The following is a 9339-nucleotide window of genomic DNA, read 5'->3' as shown; positions in this document are numbered from 1 at the left end:
CTTGAGAACAATCTTTTATGCCCTACGTTTACACCACAAAAACTTGAAATTGGAAAGTAACCCACTATGTCCCCCTTAAGAAGCACAATATCTATAATGTTGGAACTGATGCATCTATAACTACATGAGAAAAAGAATATTTGAGTCGAAAGATCAATTCTCTACCTTTCCAAGCATGTAACACGTGTAGAATTTATAAACTATAATGGTTGACAGACATATTTGACATAATGCCTTGATGATAATAAAAAAGGTCTACAATAGTTAAAAAGCAGTAAATGTGGTGCAGAACAGTCAAACAGACTAATCTGCCAAGCTCAAAAGCAACAACAAATCTCTACAACAGATAAAAAGAAGTTAATTTGGTTCTGAACATTGGAGGAATCAGACGAGCTAATCTCAAAATGTACTTACAAGAATGTATGTAAAGTTTTGAAATAAAGGACTATTCTCTCAATTTAACATAGGACCCTTCAGACAGTTGCTTTTCAAAGACAAAATGTATCAAGTAGTATTTAAATTTGGGAAAAAATCATCCAAATGCTACTTAAAGAAGATGCTAGTTAGATAGACAAAATAATCGCTTGGAACGTATTAACTTTAGGAGTATTTCTGGTCACTTGACAGAGGTGTTTCATCATATTCCACTTCTTCACATGACATATATAACTGAAAAAAGAGCATGATCAGATGTGTATGCTGTATTGTCTTGGGAACAATCTTTTATGTCATAAGTTTACACCACAAAAACTTGAAATTGGAAAGTAACTCACTATGTCCCCCTTAAAAAATACAATATCTATAATGTTGGAATTCATGCATCTATAACAACATGAGAAAGAAGACTATTTGAGTAGAAAGATCAATTCTATACCTTTGCAACCATGTGTGAAATGTCTATAACATATAAAAAGAAGGTAATTTGGTTCTGAACAATCAAAAAATCAGACGAGCTAATCTCAAAATGTAGTCCCTGCAATTAATGCAAAGCTTTGAAATAAAGGACTGTTCTCTCAATTTCTTCATGAAAAAGCTTTTGCTTTGATTTATTAATGATAATTAGTCTGGCTGGTTTTAAACTATAACCATGAGCTCCAGTCAGAATGGCCGAGCGGTCTAAGGCGCCAGACTCAAGAGGATCATTCTTCCCTATAGTGGAGCTTTCTGGTCTCCAAATGGAGGCGTGGGTTCAAATCCCACTTCTGACAGTTGCTTTTCAAAGACAAAATGTATCAAGTAGTATTTAAATTTGCGAAAAGATCATCCAAATGCTCCTTAAAGAAGATGCTAGTTGGATAGACAAAATAATCTCTTGGAACGTATTAATTTTAGGAGTATTTCTGGTCACTTGACAGAAGTATTTCATCATATTCCACTTCTTCACATGACATATATAACTGAAAAAAGAGCATGATCACATGTGTATGCTGTATTGTCTTGGGAACAATCTTTTAAGGATTACGTTAACACCACAAAAAAAATTATGTTCCCGAGAAAAAATACAATATCTATAATGTTGGAATTGATGCATCTATAACGACATGAGAAAGAAGATGCTAGTTAGAAAGACAAAAAAATCTCTTGGAATGTATTAACTTCATGAGTATTTAGAGTCACTAGAGAGAGGTGTGTAATCACATAGCACTTCTTCACATGACATTTATGAGTGAGAAAATAACATGATCAGATTTGTATGCTGTATTGTCTTGGGAACAATCTTTTATGCCCTATGTTTACACCACAAAAACTTGAAATTGGAAAGTAACTCACTATGTCCCCCTTAAGAAGTACAATATCTATAATGTTGGAATTGATGCATTAATAACTACATGAGAAAAAGAATATTTGAGTAGAAAGATCAATTCTCTACCTTTCCAAGCATGTAACACGTGTAGAATTTATAAACTATACTGGTTGACAGACATATTTGACATAATGCCTTGATGATAATAAAAAAGGTCTACAATAGTTAAAAAGCAGTAAATGTGGTGCAGAACAGTCAAACAGACTAATCTGCCAAGCTCAAAAGCAACAACAAATCTCTACAACAGATAAAAAGAAGTTAATTTGGTTCTGAACATTGGAGGAATCAGACGAGCTAATCTCAAAATGTACTTACAAGAAGGTATGTAAAGTTTTGAAATAAAGGACTATTCTCTCAATTTAACATAGGACCCGTCAGACAGTTGCTTTTCAAAGACAAAATGTATCAAGTAGCATTTAATTTTGCGAAAAGATCATCCAAATGCTACTTAAAGAAGATGCTAGTTAGATACACAAAATAATCGCTTGGAACATATTAACTTTAGGAGTATTTCTGGTCACTTGACAGAGGTGTTTCATCATATTCCACTTCTTCACATGACATATATAACTGAAAAAAGAGCATGATCACATGTGTATGCTGTATTGTCTTGGGAACAATCTTTTAAGGATTATGTTAACACCACAAAAAAAATTATGTTCCCCAGAAAAAATACAATATCTATAATGTTGGAATTGATGCATCTATAACGACATGAGAAAGAAGATGCTAGTTAGAAAGACAAAAAAATCTCTTGGAATGTATTAACTTCATGAGTATTTAGAGTCACTAGAGAGAGGTGTGTAATCACATAGCACTTCTTCACATGACATTTATGAGTGAGAAAATAACATGATCAGATTTGTATGCTGTATTGTCTTGGGAACAATTTTTTATGTCCTACGTTTACACCACAAAAACTTGAAATTGGAAAGTAACCCACTATGTCCCCCTTAAGAAGTACAATATCTATAATATTGGAATTGATGCAACTATAACAACATGAGAAAAAAGAATATTTGAGTAGAAAGATCAATTCTCTACCTTTCCAACCATGTAAAAAGTGCAGAATTTATAAACTATATTGGTTGAGAGTCATACTTGACATAATGCCTTGATGATAATAAAAAAGGTCTACAATAGTTAAAAAGTAGTTAATGTGGTGCAGAACAGTCAAACAGACTAATCTGCCAAGCTCAAAAGCAACAACAAATCCCTACAACAGATAAAAAGAAGTTAATTTGGTTCTGAACATTGGAGGAATCAGACAAGCTAATCTCAAAATGTACTTACAACAAGGTAGGTAAAGTTTTGAAATAAAGGACTATTCCCTCAATTTAACATAGGACCCTTCAGAGAGTTGCTTTTCAAAGACAAAATGTATCAAGTAGTATTTAAATTTGGGAAAAGATCATCCAAATGCTCCTTAAAGAAGATGCTAGTTGGATAGACAAAATAATCTCTTGGAACGTATTAATTTTAGGAGTATTTCTGGTCACTTGACAGAGGTGTTTCATCATATTCCACTTCTTCACATGACATATATAACTGAAAAAAGAGCATGATCACATGTGTATGCTGTATTGTCTTGGGAACAATCTTTTAAGGATTACGTTAACACCACAAAAAAAATTATGTTCCCCAGAAAAAATACAATATCTATAATGTTGGAATTGATGCATCTATAACGACATGAGAAAGAAGATGCTAGTTAGAAAGACAAAAAAATCTCTTGGAATGTATTAACTTCATGAGTATTTAGAGTCACTAGAGAGAGGTGTGTAATCACATAGCACTTCTTCACATGACATTTATGAGTGAGAAAATAACATGATCAGATTTGTATGCTGTATTGTCTTGGGAACAATTTTTTATGTCCTACGTTTACACCACAAAAACTTGAAATTGGAAAGTAACCCACTATGTCCCCCTTAAGAAGTACAATATCTATAATGTTGGAATTGATGCATCTATAACAACATGAGAAAAAAGAATATTTGAGTAGAAAGATCAATTCTCTACCTTTCCAACCATGTAAAAAGTGCAGAATTTATAAACTATATTGGTTGAGAGTCATAATTGACATAATGCCTTGATGATAATAAAAAAGGTCTGCAATAGTTAAAAAGTAGTTAATGTGGTGCAGAACAGTCAAACAGACTAATCTGCCAAGCTCAAAAGCAACAACAAATCTACAACAGATAAAAAGAAGTTAATTTGGTTCTGAACATTGGAGGAATCAGACAAGCTAATCTCAAAATGTACTTACAACAAGGTAGGTAAAGTTTTGAAATAAAGGACTATTCCCTCAATTTAACATAGGACGCTTCAGAGAGTTGCTTTTCAAAGACAAAATGTATCAAGTAGTATTTAAATTTGGGAAAAGATCATACAAATGCTCCTTAAGTAGGATGCTGTATTGTCTTGAGAACAATCTTTTATGCCCTACGTTTACACCACAAACACTTGAAATTGGAAAATAACTCACTATGTCCCCCTTAAGAAGCACAATATCTATAATGTTGGAATTGATGCATCTATAACTACATGAGAAAAAGAATATTTGAGTAGAAAGATAAATTCTCTACCTTTCCAAGCATGTAAAACGTGTAGAATTTATAAACTATACTGGTTGACAGACATATTTGACATAATGCCTTGATGATAATAAAAAAGGTCTACAATAGTTAAAAAGCAGTAAATGTGGTGCAGAACAGTCAAACAGACTAATCTGCCAAGCTCAAAAGCAACAACAAATCTCTACAACAGATAAAAAGAAGTTAATTTGGTTCTGAACATTGGAGGAATCAGACGAGCTAATCTCAAAATGTACTTACAAGAAGGTATGTAAAGTTTTGAAATAAAGGACTATTCTCTCAATTTAACATAGGACCCTTCAGACAGTTGCTTTTCAAAGACAAAATGTATCAAGTAGTATTTAAATTTGGGAAAAGATCATCCAAATGCTACTTAAAGAAGATGCTAGTTAGATAGACAAAATAATCGCTTGGAACGTATTAACTTTAGGAGTATTTCTGGTCACTTGACAGAGGTGTTTCATCATATTCCACTTCTTCACATGACATATATAACTGAAAAAAGAGCATGATCAGATGTGTATGCTGTATTGTCTTGGGAACAATCTTTTATGTCCTACGTTTACACCACAAAAACTTGAAATTGGAAAGTAACTCACTATGTCCCCCTTAAAAAATACAATATCTATAATGTTGGAATTCATGCATCTATAACAACATGAGAAAGAAGACTATTTGAGTAGAAAGATCAATTCTATACCTTTGCAACCATGTGTCAAATGTCTATAACATATAAAAAGAAGGTAATTTGGTTCTGAACAATCGAAAAATCAGACGAGCTAATCTCAAAATGTAGTCCCTGCAATTAATGCAAAGCTTTGAAATAAAGGACTGTTCTCTCAATTTCTTCATGAAAAACTTTTGCTTTGAATTATTAATGATAATTAGTCTGGCTGGTTTTAAACTATAACCGTGAGCTCCAGTCAGAATGGCCGAGCGGTCTAAGGCGCCAGACTCAAGAGGATTATTCTTCCCTATAGTGGAGCTTTCTGGTCTCCAAATGGAGGCGTGGGTTCAAATCCCACTTCTGACAGTTGCTTTTCAAAGACAAAATGTATCAAGTAGTATTTAAATTTGCGAAAAGATCATCCAAATGCTCCTTAAAGAAGATGCTAGTTGGATAGACAAAATAATCTCTTGGAACGTATTAATTTTAGGAGTATTTCTGGTCACTTGACAGAAGTGTTTCATCATATTCCACTTCTTCACATGACATATATAACTGAAAAAAGAGCATGATCACATGTGTATGCTGTATTGTCTTGGGAACAATCTTTTAAGGATTACGTTAACACCACAAAAAAAATTAGGTTCCCCAGAAAAAATACAATATCTATAATGTTGGAATTGACGCATCTATAACGACATGAGAAAGAAGATGCTAGTCAGAAAGACAAAAAAATCTCTTGGAATGTATTAACTTCATGAGTATTTAGAGTCACTAGAGAGAGGTGTGTAATCACATAGCACTTCTTCACATGACATTTATGAGTGAGAAAATAACATGATCAGATTTGTATGCTGTATTGTCTTGGGAACAATTTTTTATGTCCTACGTTTACACCACAAAAACTTGAAATTGGAAGGTAACCCACTATGTCCCCCTTAAGAAGTACAATATCTATAATGTTGGAATTGATGCATCTATAACAACATGAGAAAAAAGAATATTTGAGTAGAAAGATCAATTCTCTACCTTTCCAACCATGTAAAAAGTGCCGAATTTATAAACTATATTGGTTGAGAGTCATACTTGACATAATGCCTTGATGATAATAAAAAAGGTCTACAATAGTTAAAAAGCAGTTAATGTGGTGCAGAACAGTCAAACAGACTAATCTGCCAAGCTCAAAAGCAACAACAAATCTCTACAACAGATAAAAAGAAGTTAATTTGGTTCTGAACATTGGAGGAATCAGACAAGCTAATCTCAAAATGTACTTAAAACATGGTAGGTAAAGTTTTGAAATAAAGGACTACTCCCTCAATTTAACATAGGACCCTTCAGACAGTTGCTTTTCAAAGACAAAATGTATCAAGTAGTATTTAAATTTGGGAAAAGATCATCCAAATGCTACTTAAAGAAGATGCTAGTTAGATAGACAAAATAATCGCTTGGAATGTATTAACTTTAGGAGTATTTCTGGTCACTTGACAGAGGTGTTTCATCATATTCCACTTCTTCACATGACATATATAACTGAAAAAAGAGCATGATCACATGTGTATGCTGTATTGTCTTGGGAACAATCTTTTAAGGATTACGTTAACACCACAAAAAAAATTAGGTTCCCCAGAAAAAATACAATATCTATAATGTTGGAATTGACGCATCTATAACGACATGAGAAAGAAGATGCTAGTTAGAAAGACAAAAAAATCTCTTGGAATGTATTAACTACATGAGTATTTAGAGTCACTAGAGAGAGGTGTGTAATCACATAGCACTTCTTCACATGACATTTATGAGTGAGAAAATAACATGATCAGATTTGTATGCTGTATTGTCTTGGGAACAATTTTTTATGTCCTACGTTTACACCACAAAAACTTGAAATTGGAAGGTAACCCACTATGTCCCCCTTAAGAAGTGCAATATCTATAATGTTGGAATTGATGCATCTATAACAACATGAGAAAAAAGAATATTTGAGTAGAAAGATCAATTCTCTACCTTTCCAACCATGTAAAAAGTGCCGAATTTATAAACTATATTGGTTGAGAGTCATACTTGACATGATGCCTTGATGATAATAAAAAAGGTCTACAATAGTTAAAAAGCAGTTAATGTGGTGCAGAACAGTCAAACAGACTAATCTGCCAAGCTCAAAAGCAACAGCAAATCTCTACAACAGATAAAATGAAGTTAATTTGGTTCTGAACATTGGAGGAATCAGACAAGCTAATCTCAAAATGTACTTACAACAAGGTAGGTAAAGTTTTGAAATAAAGGACTACTCCCTCAATTTAACATAGGACCCTTCAGACAGTTGCTTTTCAAAGACAAAATGTATCAAGTAGTATTTAAATTTGGGAAAAGATCATACAAATGCTCCTTAAGTAGGATGCTGTATTGTCTTGGGAACAATCTTTTATGCCCTACGTTTACACCACAAAAACTTGAAATTGGAAAATAACTCACTATGTCCCCCTTAAGAAGTACAATATCTATAATGTTGGAATTGATGCATCTATAACTACATGAGAAAAAGAATATTTGAGTAGAAAGATCAATTCTCTACCTTTCCAAGCATGTAACACGTGTAGAATTTATAAACTATACTGGTTGACAGACATATTTGACATAATGCCTTGATGATAATAAAAAAGGTCTACAATAGTTAAAAAGCAGTAAATGTGGTGCAGAACAGTCAAACAGACTAATCTGCCAAGCTCAAAAGCAACAACAAATCTCTACAACAGATAAAAAGAAGTTAATTTGGTTCTGAACATTGGAGGAATCAGACGAGCTAATCTCAAAATGTACTTACAAGAAGGTATGTAAAGTTTTGAAATAAAGGGCTATTCTCTCAATTTAACATAGGACCCTTCAGACAGTTGCTTTTCAAAGACAAAATGTATCAAGTAGTATTTAAATTTGGGAAAAGATCATCCAAATGCTACTTAAAGAAGATGCTAGTTAGATAGACAAAATAATCGCTTGGAATGTATTAACTTTAGGAGTATTTCTGGTCACTTGATAGAGGTGTTTCATCATATTCCACTTCACATGACATATATAACTGAAAAAAGAGCATGGTCAGATTTGTATGCTGTATTGTCTTGGGAACAATTTTTTATGTCCTACGTTTACACCACAAAAACTTGAAATTGGAAAGTAACCCACTATGTCCCCCTTAAGAAGTACAATATCTATAATGTTGGAATTGATGCATCTATAACAACATGAGAAAAAAGAATATTTGAGTAGAAAGATCAATTCTCTACCTTTCCAACCATGTAAAAAGTGCCGAATTTATAAACTATATTGGTTGAGAGTCATACTTGACATAATGCCTTGATGATAATAAAAAAGGTCTACAATAGTTAAAAAGCAGTTAATGTGGTGTAGAACAGTCAAACAGACTAATCTGCCAAGCTCAAAAGCAACAACAAATCTCTACAACAGATAAAAAGAAGTTAATTTGGTTCTGAACATTGGAGGAATCAGACAAGCTAATCTCAAAATGTACTTACAACAAGGTAGGTAAAGTTTTGAAATAAAGGACTATTCCCTCAATTTAACATAGGACCCTTCAGACAGTTGCTTTTCAAAGATAAAATGTATCAAGTAGTATTTAAATTTGGGAAAAGATCATACAAATACTACTTAAGTAGGATGCTGTATTGTCTTGGGAACAATCTTTTATGCCCTACGTTTACACAACAAAAACTTGAAATTGGAAAGTAACTCACTATGTCCCCCTTAAGAAGTACAATATCTATAATGTTGGAATTGATGCATCTATAACTACATGAGAAAAAGAATATTTGAGTAGAAAGATCAATTCTCTACCTTTCCAAGCATATAACACGTGTAGAATTTATAAACTATACTGGTTGACAGACATATTTGACATAATGCCTTGATGATAATAAAAAAGGTCTACAATAGTTAAAAAGCAGTAAATGTGGTGCAGAACAGTCAAACAGACTAATCTGCCAAGCTCAAAAGCAACAACAAATCTCTACAACAGATAAAAAGAAGTTAATTTGGTTTTGAATATTGGAGGAATCAGACGAGCTAATCTCAAAATGTACTTACAAGAAGGTATGTAAAGTTTTGAAATAAAGGACTATTCTGTCAATTTAACATAGGACCCTTCAGACAGTTGCTTTTCAAAGACAAAATGTATCAATTAGTTTTTAAATTTGGGAAAAGATCATCCAAATGCTACTTAAAGAAGATGCTAGTTAGATAGACAAAATAATCGCTTG

General features: G+C 32.8%; 2 non-coding genes across 2 annotated transcripts; both read left to right on the top strand.

The window, feature by feature from the left end:
- Positions 1-1097: 1097 nt before the first annotated feature.
- On the top strand, positions 1098-1208 carry trnal-caa. The gene is made up of 2 exons: positions 1098-1135; positions 1163-1208. It is a non-coding gene; the product is annotated as a tRNA-Leu (tRNA).
- Positions 1209-5323: 4115 nt separating this feature from the next.
- On the top strand, positions 5324-5434 carry trnal-caa. The gene is made up of 2 exons: positions 5324-5361; positions 5389-5434. It is a non-coding gene; the product is annotated as a tRNA-Leu (tRNA).
- Positions 5435-9339: the final 3905 nt, after the last annotated feature.

The sequence above is a fragment of the Electrophorus electricus genome, chromosome 14, assembly GCF_013358815.1.
Source record: "Electrophorus electricus isolate fEleEle1 chromosome 14, fEleEle1.pri, whole genome shotgun sequence".
Lineage (NCBI taxonomy): Eukaryota > Metazoa > Chordata > Actinopteri > Gymnotiformes > Gymnotidae > Electrophorus > Electrophorus electricus.
This window is presented reverse-complemented; position numbering and strand designations above follow the sequence as displayed.